Here is an 11,014-nt window from a genome sequence, read left to right as displayed (position 1 = left end):
AGCACTTCTCACCCAGGCTCCCCACTCCCCTAGACCTACACTCCTAGGCTCACCCAGGCTTCCCCTACCCTAAGACCTACACTCCTAGGCCAGCCAGTCATCCTATCCTTGAAGAGGCTCTTCCCCCACTGAAGCACAAGCTGACCAGCAGCAAGCCCAGTGGGTCCTCGAGACTGGGGGCATGGGGCGGGGTGGAAGGGTGGGTGGCAAGGAGCAGAAAGGGTCTTGGCTTTGCTGAGGGCCAGTGCTGTGGGCTCCCAGCCTTGCCTGGCCCCAGGCCTTTGGGGTATGCCTACTTCCAGCCCCTCCCAGTCAGCACAGAGCTTCTGAGCAGATTTTCTGCTTGATATCATTCAAAGAGTTTAAAAACACACAGAGCAGCGCTGTAGGCTTTGATGGTTACATATGCCCATAGCAAGGGAACAAAAATGTGGTATGAGATGGATAAATACCAAATTCCGAGTTGTGGTTTCTTCTAGAAAGAAAGGGAGGTGGTGGGCTGGGGGCCGGGGGAGTGAACAGGCTTGGAGGGTGGGCTTCCATTTTATGTGCAGTTGTAGACACTTCAGGGTTCTCTAAATCACGTTCAGGTCACCTGCAGAGTGACAGAGACAGAGAGAAGACAGAGAGAACAAGACAGTTACTGTTACATCCTGTTTTACGTTTTGTTGCCTCACTGCACAAGCCAGGCCAGTGTTGACTGGCAGTGCTGAGTGGACTTCCTTGCCAGGCTCAAGATCCCAAAGAGAAAGTCATCCATTCTCCAGCATCAGGTCTGCTGTGAGCTATCAGGTACCCTTTATGACACTGAGCAAGTGACCTTCCATTTCTACATCACTGAGATTTTTATTGTATTGTATTGTATTTATTTATTTATTTGAGACAGAGTCTTGCTCTGTCACCCAGGCTGGAGTACAGTGGCGCGATCTCGGCTCACTGCAAGCTCTGCCTCCCGGGTTCACACCATTCTCCTGCCACAGTCTCCCGAGTAACTAGGGCTACAGGTGCCCACCACCTCCTCCAGCTAATTTTTTTTTTTTTTTTGTATTTTTAGTAGAGACGGGGTTTCACCATGTTAGCCAGGATGGTCTCAATCTCCTGACTTTGTGATCCACCCACCTCAGCCTCCTAAAGTGCTAGGATTACAGGTGTAACCCACCACGCCCAGCCTAGATTTTTTTTTTAATAAGCATTCGGTTGAGTCAAATGCTTTTTCTTCACCTATTGAAAAGTTATATGATTTTTCTCCTTTAGTCTGGTAATGTGGCAAATTACACTGACTGAATTTCTTTTTTTTGAGATGGAGTTTTTATCACCCAAGCTGGAGTGCAGTGATGCAATCTTGGTTCACTGCAACCTGCACCTCCCAGGTTCCAGTAATTTTCCTGCCTCAGCCTCCTGAGCAGCTGGGATTACAGGTGCCCACCACCATGCCTGGCTCATTTTTTGTATTTTTAGTAGAAATGGGTTTTCATCATGTTGGGTAGGCTGGTCTTGAACCCCTGACCTCAGGTGATCCACCTGCTTCGGCCTCCCAAAGTGCTGGCCACTGACTGATTTTCAAATATTAAGCCAACCTTGCATTCCTAAGATAAGCCTCACTAGATCATGAGATGTTACTGATTAGATAATAGCTGGATTTAATATTTTATAAAATAATTCCATACCTATGTCCATGAGGAATATTAGTCTATACTTTTATTTTCTTGTGACTTTTTAGTATTCGTGTCAGGACAATACTGGCCTCTTGAAATGAGTTGAGAAATGTTTTTTCTTCCTCATGTTTCTGAAAGAGGTTATGTGAGATTGGTATTATTTCTTCCTTTTGATTGAATGTTTAACTGAATTCATCAGTGTTGTCATTAGGGCCTGGAGTATTCTTTGTGTAAAGGTTTTTTGTTTGTTTGCTTGTTTTTTAAGTAAGGATTCTTACCATAAGTTTAGGGATAAAAAAATAAGAAACAGGCCCTGTGCAGTGGCTCTCATCTGTAATCCCAGCACTGTGGGAGGCTGAGGCTGGCAAATCACTTGAGCTCAGGAGATCAGCCTGGGCAATAAGACAAAATCCCGTCTCTACAACAAATTTAAAAATCAGCTGGGTGTGGTGCATGCCTGTGGTCCCAGCTACTCAGAAGGCTGAGGTAGGAGGACTACTTGAGTCTGGGAGGTCGAGGCTGCACTGAGCCATGATTGCACCACTGCACTCTGGCCTGGGTGACACAGTGAGACCCTGTCTCAAAAATTAATAATAGTAATAATAAACAAAATATAAAATTGTATGTTTTCAATAGATACAGTGCTATTTTGAGTTTCTATTTTTTCTTATGCCAGTTTTGATGATTTGTGTCTTTTAAAGAACATGGCCTCATGCCTGTGGTCCCAACACTTTGGGAGGCCGAGGCGGGTGGATCATGAGGTCAGGAGATGGAAACCATCCTGGCTAACATGGTGAAACTCCGTCTCTACTAAAAATACAAAAAATTAGCTGGGCGTGGTGGTGGGCGCCTGTGGTCCCAGCTACTCAGGAGGCTGAGGCAGGAGAATGGCGTGAACCCGGGAGGCGGAGCTTGCAGTGAGCCAAGATTGTGCCACTGCACTCCAGCCTGGGACACAGCAAGACTCTGTCTCAAAAAAAAAAAAAAAAAAAAAAAAAAAAAAACATGGCCGTTTCATCTAAGCGATTGAATCTATTAGCAAAATGTTACTCAGAATATTTTCTTATTTTAATGTCTGCAAGATCAGTAGCAGTGGCCCTCTTTCTCTCCTGATATTGGTAATTTGAGCCTTATCTCTTTCTTTTGTAATCTAGTATTATCGATTTTATTGATCTTTTCAAAGGTAGCCTTTTATTTTATTGATTTTCTCTATTATTGTCTATGGTACTGATTTCCGTCGATTTATTATTTTTTAATTTACTTTGGCTTTAGTTTGCCCTAGTTTTTTTTTCACTTAAAGATGGAAGCTTAGATCAATTTTCAACATGTCTTCTTTTCCAATAAGCATTCAAAGTCATCAGTTTCCCTCTAAGCACCACATTAAGGGCAGTCCACACATTTTCATATTATGTATTTTCATTATAATTCAGTTCAAATATTTTCTAATTTCTCCTGCAATTCCTTCTGTGACCTTCAGGTTTCTTAAAAGTGCATTAATTTCCAAATATTTAAGAATTTTTCAGATATCATTTTGTGATTGGTTTCTAATTTAATTGTGTTGTCAGAAAACATACTCTGTGGGATTTCAGTCATTTTAAATGTATGCAGGCATGTTTTATGGCCTAACATGTGGTCTGTCTTGGTGTATATTTCATGTGTACTTGAAAACAATATGAATTCTGGAGTTCACATAGTCCATACAGGGCTCTATAAATGTCAATTAGGTCAAGTTGGTTGACAGGGTTGGTCACGTGTTTTATACCTTTGGTGATTTTTCTATCTAGTCTCCTATCAGTTGTTGAGAGCAAGTGTTGAAACCTTCAACTATAACTGTGGGTCCGGTTTCCTTTCAGACTGGTCAGTGGTCATCTGCTCTTGTGTGTATTTTGAAACTGTTATTGTGTGCATAGGCACATAGGACTATCTTCTTGACCAACTGAATCCTTTATTATTACATATTTCCCCATGGAAAATTCTTATTCTGAAATATGCTATTGTCTACTATTAGCAGAAACATGCCTGCTTTCTTGTGACTAGTATTTGCATGCATATCTTTTACTTTCCTCTTACTTTCATCCTACCTGTTTCTTTATATTTGAATCACCCTATCTAATAAGCATCATATCACTGGGTCTTGCTTTTGATCCAATCTGACAATCTCTACCTTTTAATTGGTGTGTTTAATCCATTCACATTTAATATAATTATTGATATGGTTAGATATAGGCTACCATCTTGCTATTTGTTTTCTGTTTGTCAGATCTGGTTTTCGTCGTTGTTTCTGTTCCCCTGCCTTCTTTTGGATGAGTATTTTCTAGGATTCAATTCTCTCTTCTCCCTGGACTTATTAGCTATAGCTCCTCACCTTAATTTTTAGTGTCTGATTTAGAGTTTTCAGTATTTATCTTTATCATTATCTATCTTTAAGTGATATTATACTCACTGTAAAATATACAAACTTTACTCTGGTATATTTCTATTCTCTCCTCCTGCCTTTTGTGCTTTTACTGTAATATATTTCACTTTTACATATAAATTTGATAATACACGGTCGTTATTTTCACATTAGTCTCTGATCTTTTAAAGAAATATTTTGGGCCGGGTGTGGTGGTTTACACCTGTAATCCCAGCACTTTAGGAGGCCAAGGCAGGCAGATCACAAGGTCAAGAGTTCAAGACCAGCCTGGCCAGCACAGTGAAACCCCATCTCTATTAAAAAGATACAAAAATTAGCCAGGCATGATGGTGCATGCTTGTAGTCCCAGCTACTCGGGAGGCTGAGGCAGGAGGACCACTTGAACCCAGGAGGTGGAAGTTGCAGTGAGCTGAGATCATGCCACTACACTCTAGTCTGGGTGACAGAGTGAGACTCCATCTCAAAGAAAAAAGAAAAAAAAAAAGGAATGTTTTGAAGCACAGAAAAAACGCCTCTCCCATTTATCGACATATTTGCCATTTCCAGTGGGTTTCTACTCCTTGTGCAGACCTGAATTTATATCTGATATCATTTTCTTTTAGCCTGAAAAAATTCCTTTGACATTTCTTATCGTATAGGTCTACTGGCGATGCATTTTCCCAGCATTTGCCTTAAAATGTCTTTATTCTCCTTTCATTTTTGAAGGATATTTTCATGAGAAATGGACATCTTGGTTGACAGTTTTGTTTTCTTGATGTTGTTCTAGTTCTCTCAGCTTTCAGTGTTTCCGATGACAAGCCAGCAGTTATTTTTGTCTTTATTCCCTTGTGATTTTTCCCTCTGTCACTGGTTTTCAGCCATTTCATTATGAGGTACCTTGGTGTGGTCTGCTTTGTATGTGTGCTGCTTTGACATCTTTGCACTTACTCTATTTCATTTTCACGTTCTTGGATCTGTGGACCTACGAGTTTTTATCATATCTGAAAAATTTTCAGCCATTCTTTTGTTTTTGTTTTTTTTAATAAGACAGAGCTTTGGTCTGTCACCCAGGCTGGAGTACAGTGGCCCAGCCACGGCTCACTGGAGCCTTGACCTCCCTGGACTCAAGCAATCCTCCCACCTCAGTCTCCCAAGTAGCTGGGACTACAGGCATGCACCACCATGCCCAACCAATTTTTGTATTTTTAGTAGAGACAGGGTTTCACCATGTTGCCCAGGCTTGTCTCAAACTTCTGGCCTCAAGTGATCCATCCACTTCAGTGTCCTAAAGTGCTGGGATTACAGGTGTGAGCCACTGAGCTCAGCCATTTCTTTAAACATATTTTCTCCCCTCCCCCTCCCCCATTTCTGGTCCTCCAGTTACACATATTGTTAGACTGCCTGATGCCTGATGCTGTCTCACAGGTTAACAAGGCTCTGTTTCTTCCTTTTCACCTGGTTTTTCCTCTGCATGCTTCAGTTCGAGTAACTTGTATTATCCTGGCTTCAAGTTTACTCAGTAGTTTAATCTGCTGTTAATCTCATCCAGTAGATCTTTTGTTTCATACATTGTATATTTTCATCTTTAGAATTTCCATTTGATTCCTTATTATACTTTCCATCTCTCCTTTGACTATGATCATGGTTTCCTATAAATCCTTGAAGAGGTAGGTAGGTAGGTAGGTAGGTAGATAGATAGATAGATAGATAGATAGATAAATTTTTTTTTTGAGATAGGGTGTGGCTCTGTTGCCCAGGCTGGAGTGCAGTGGTGCGAGCTCAGCTCACTGCAGCCTCCAAATCCCAGGCTCAATTGATCCTCCCACCCCAGTCTCCCAAGTATCTCGCCTGGCTAATTTTTTGTATTTTTTGTAGAGATGGGGTTTCACCATGTTGCCCAGGCTTGTCTTGAACTCCTGGACTCAAGCAACTCACCATCTCAGCCTTCCGAAGTGCTGGGATCACAGGCGTGCAGCATGGACTCAAGCAACTCACCATCTCAGGCTTCCGAAGTGCTGGGATCACAGGCGTGCAGCATGGACTCAAGCAACCCACCATCTCAGGCTTCCGAAGTGCTGGGATCACAGGCGTGCAGCATGGACTCAAGCAACCCACCAGCTCAGCCTTCCGAAGTGCTGGGATCACAGGCGTGCAGCATGGACTCAAGCAACCCACCATCTCAGCCTTCCGAAGTGCTGGGATCACAGGCGTGCAGCATGGACTCAAGCAACCCACCATCTCAGCCTTCCGAAGTGCTGGGATCACAGGCGTGCAGCATGGACTCAAGCAACCCACCATCTCAGCCTTCCGAAGTGCTGGGATCACAGGCGTGCAGCATGGACTCAAGCAACCCACCATCTCAGCCTTCCGAAGTGCTGGGATCACAGGCGTGCAGCATGGACTCAAGCAACCCACCATCTCAGCCTTCCGAAGTGCTGGGATCACAGGCGTGCAGCATGGACTCAAGCAACCCACCATCTCAGCCTTCCGAAGTGCTGGGATCACAGGCGTGCAGCATGGACTCAAGCAACCCACCATCTCAGCCTTCCGAAGTGCTGGGATCACAGGCGTGCAGCATGGACTCAAGCAACTCACCATCTCAGCCTTCCGAAGTGCTGGGATCACAGGCCTGCAGCATGGACTCAAGCAACTCACCATCTCAGCCTTCCGAAGTGCTGGGATCACAGGCCTGCAGCATGGACTCAAGCAACTCACCATCTCAGCCTTCCGAAGTGCTGGGATCACAGGCGTGCAGCACTGCGCCCAGTTGATCCTTGGGCGTATTTTTGATGGTTGTTTTCAAGGCCTTCTCTGTGAACCCTGTCATCCGTGTCATTTCTGGGTCTGTTTCTATTGACTGATTTTTTTCCCAATTATCTGTCACAAGTTCCTGTTCCTGCTTCTTCACATGTCTAGTAATTTTGCATTCAGTGCTGGAGGTTGTAAATGTCAAATTGTTTCAGTTTCTGGATTTTATTGGCCTTCTTTTCAAGAATGTTGAGGGTTGGCGGGGCGCGGTGGCTCAAGCCTGTAATCCCAGCACTTTGGGAGGCTGAGACGGGCGGATCACGAGGTCAGGAGATCGAGACCATCCTGGCTAACACGGTGAAACCCCGTCTCTACTAAAAAAATACAAAAAGCTAGCCAGGCGAGGTGGCGGGTGCCTGTAGTCCCAGCTACTCGGGAGGCTGAGGCAGGAGAATGGCGGGAACCCGGGAGACGGAGCTTGCAGTGAGCTGAGATCCGGCCACTGCACTCCAGCCTGGGCAACAGAGCGAGACTCCGTCTCAAAAAAAAAAAAAAAAAGGCTGTTGAGGGTTATGCTGATGCAGTTAACGCATTTGTGGATCAGCCTGGTCCTTTCGGGACTTGTTTTGAACCCTCTTCGTTAGGTCATGTCTAGAGGCGCTGTCACCCTAGGATTACTTCAGCCCTTCACCTAGGACATGGCCTTCTTGGTATCTACTGAACATTCTGGGTGGTCAAGATTCTTTCCCTCTGTCCCTCGTTTTCAGCCATTTCATTATGAGGTACTGTGGTGTGGTCTACTTTGTACATATGCTGCTTTGACTTCTTTGTACTTACTCTCCATTGCTTTGAGGTTCTTGGATCTGCGGATCTACGGGTTTTTATCACATTTGGAAATTTTTCAGCCATTCATTTTTTGAGACAGTCTTGGTCTGTCACCCAGGCTGAAGTACAGTGGCTTGATCATAGCTCACTGGAGCCTTGTCCTCCCCAGGCTCAAGCGATCCTCCTACCTCAGACTCCCAAGCAGCTGAGGTCAGTGACAGATAGTCAGGGAGGGCTCTTCCTTCCTGGTGGCTGATGTTCCAGCATCCCCTGCCTCGTGTGAACTCTGGCTCCCGGTGGCCGGCATTCCAGCATCCCCTGCCTGGTGTAAACTCTGGCTCCCGGTGGCCGGCATTCCAGCGTTCCCTGGCCTGGTGTGAACTCTGACTCCCAGTGGCTGGCATCCCAGCATTCTCTGCCTGGTATGAACTCTGGTTCCCTGTGGCCAGCGTTCCAGCGTCCCCTGCCTGGTGTGAATTCTGGCTCCCGGTGGCCATCATTCCAGCGTCCCCTGGCCTGGTGTGAACTCTGGTGTCACTCTGCTCACAGAGCTCCCTGGTCACCATTGGTCCCTGGCTTCCTGGAATCTTACTCTGCTTATGCACAGTTCAGTATTCAGCCAAAGGCTCAAGTGGACTCTTGTAGGGATTTTGGGGGTTCCACTGCACTGCTGCCTTCTCTCCAGGACTCTGTCCATAGTCCTTGGCCTCCTTGGTTTCCCAACTCTGTCCCCTGCAGCCCAGTGAGGCCACCAGGTTCTCTCGGCCAAAGGCTTATTTGCCTTCTGTCTCTGCACCTGTTGTCCAGTGTTAGAAACAGCTGGTTCTCATATTTTTTGTTCCGTGTTCGAGTTGTTTGTGGTGACAGATAAGTCTGGTACCGACTACTTCGTCATGGCCAAAACACCTGACATGTTTTAAATTCTCAACTTGGGCAAGATACATGGAGTTGCTTTTATATATTTTTATATAAAAATATAAAGACTATATGCATGTCTTTGTAAACCAGAAATGGTCCCTAATGATGACTAGGGATCCTGGGCTTTGGCGTCAGACAGACCTGGGCTCTCACTTCGGCTGGGTCACTTACCAGCCAGGTAACAAGGGCAAAACATTTCTCATCTCAGTTAAGTGGGGACAACAATGACATCTGAGGTGGTTTCCATAAGAATTCACTAAGATGACGCATGCAAGGCCCTCAGCATGAGGCTGGCACATAGTAGGTGTTTAATGGGAAGTAATGACCACCTGCTATTTTAGGGTACAAGGAGGAGGGGCATTTGCTCCTCAAACCCAACCTTCTCCCCACCAGCCCGGCCCCCCCAGCCATGGGCCTCCACCCACCCAGTACAGAGGCATCTCTGTCCTCCGTCCCACTCACAGCCACACCCTTGGGGCGCTTTCCCAGCTGCCTATGGGTGGGACAGGACACCCATGGAACTACAGTGGGTAACAGGGCAGCCCAGCATTGAGGGCCTGAGAACTGAGGGCTGTCATGACCTTCCGTCCACCCCGTGTGCTCCTTAGGGCCCCAGAGAGGAAGAGGAGCAAGTGGGAGCACTGCCCACGCAGCCCGGCAGGGAGGACAAACCTGCCCAGCAGCCTCAGCTCACCCTCAGCCCTGGGCACCTACCCTGGAAGGTCAAGCCAAAAGGCCTCCCATGGGGATGCCGGCCTCAGGCACCACCTAAGGCCACGGGCTGTCTGTGCTGTGGCCCCAGTGGCTGAGCAAAAGCTTGGAAAACTCAAAGCAAGGCCTGCAGGAGCTCAGGCCACCTCAAGCCGCAGGGAAGGAGCTCTGTTCCTGCAGACAGAGGTGTGCTCTCTGGCTGGCACACCAGTGCCCGGCCAGAGCGCTGCCCACCCTGTAGCAATGCCCAGTGGCTGTTAAGCTTGGGGGATCCACATCTTCTCCCCTGCCGGTTACGTGAGAGGGGAAGGCCCCCAGGGCAGGCAACACACACGGCTGAGCCACAGGCTCTGGATCCCACCACAGAGGTGCAGAGAGTGCCACGGCCTACCCCGCTGGCAGGCCTCCCCGAAGTCTCTTTCTCCTTGCCAGCCCCTTAAGTCTCCAAGCTGGTTCCTTCCAACCTCTCCCTTGGGCCTCGTGCCAGGGCGATCTCCTGGGTCATCATCAGGCCCTCATTTACAGCGGAGGTGACAGAGGCACAGAGAGGTCCTGCCACCAGCTCAGGTGACATCCCCAGCAAAGGGACTGTCTTAAGCACACGCTGAGTGGCCTCCAGGAGCCAGCAGGACATGGAGAGACAGAGCCAGACCCAAGGTGGCTGGACGGGCCAAGCAGGGCCTGGACAGAAGGTGTGGAGTTGGGGGTAACTCGGAGGCAGCTTCTGAAAGAGGGTTTTACAGGAAAGTACTCAGTGGGAATCAGGAACCTGGGTCCCACTGAGTGGCCTGATGCAAGGCTTCCGTCCCCCCACGGGGCCTCAGTGACCCCACTGCACCTCAGTCCCCTCAAGGGTCAACGCTCCGGGACACCCCAGCTCCCTCCGGCAAGCTGGGCCTCGTAGGTGCAGTACCCATCATGGACTCCGGAGGGCAGCAGCCACCTGCCTTTTCCAGGAGCTGCCTGGAAGTGGAACCTCCCCGCACGCGGCTCCAGGTGGAGGCTGCGGCCCACTGGCGTCAGCTCTTAGCTCCTCCCTCATCCCTCCCCCTGTAGGATGGATGGCCCATGGGACCCATCCCTGAGGCCAGTTTGTGCCCTGCCCAGGTGGCACCTGACGCCCAGGCAGCCCCTGCCGCAGGGCAGACACTGGGGGACTAGTGGGTGGGGCGACCAGTGCAGAAGGAGAAGGGCAGGCAGTCCCTCTAACCATGACACCTGAGAAAATGCCAAGTTACAGCCCCAGAGCCTGCGGTGTCTCCTCACCCCGCAACGGGATCTCGTGGCTGCCCGGCCCAGGGAGGCAGGTCCTGGGAGGAGGACGGTCAGTGCCTCTGGCTAGCACACAGGTGCCTGGCCCACGCCCCAAGGCCTGGGGTCAGTGAGGGGACGCCAGTGGAAGCTGATCCAAAGCCCAGTGTGGATGTTCACAAGGAAGTCTTTGGCAACAGGCCTTTCCTGAAAAGGGGATGAGGAAGGCAGGTCAGAAGTGGGTCTGAGCCCTGGGACCTCAGGTCACATTCCTGAATGGCCAGGCCCAAGCTTGGGAGGCTTGGCTCAGCCCCCAGCCCCTCCCACAGCACCAGGGAGCCTAATTCCTGAAGCCCCAGCTGGGGGGCCCTCCCTCACCTTCACACTCGTTCCCAGCAGGCGGAGCAAAGAAAGACCAGGCTCGGAGTCCAGGCTCAGCCGTGTGCACGCTGGCGCGCGCCTTCCTTTCCAGGACTCGGTCCTTCTCTGTGAAATGGGGATGACCGCCACT

At 48.6% G+C, this 11,014-nt stretch overlaps 1 long non-coding RNA gene across 1 annotated transcript; it reads right to left on the bottom strand.

Moving 5' to 3' along the window:
- Window positions 1–386: 386 nt before the first annotated feature.
- On the bottom strand, window positions 387–11,012 carry LOC115900660. The gene is made up of 2 exons (XR_004060312.1): window positions 10,882–11,012; window positions 387–595 (listed from the first exon to the last, which is right to left on the bottom strand). It is a non-coding gene; the product is annotated as an uncharacterized LOC115900660 (long non-coding RNA).
- Window positions 11,013–11,014: the final 2 nt, after the last annotated feature.

This window comes from Rhinopithecus roxellana, chromosome 12, assembly GCF_007565055.1.
Source record: "Rhinopithecus roxellana isolate Shanxi Qingling chromosome 12, ASM756505v1, whole genome shotgun sequence".
Taxonomy (NCBI): domain Eukaryota; kingdom Metazoa; phylum Chordata; class Mammalia; order Primates; family Cercopithecidae; genus Rhinopithecus; species Rhinopithecus roxellana.
Note: the sequence above shows the minus strand (reverse complement) of the source record. Positions and strands in the feature narration are given on the sequence as shown.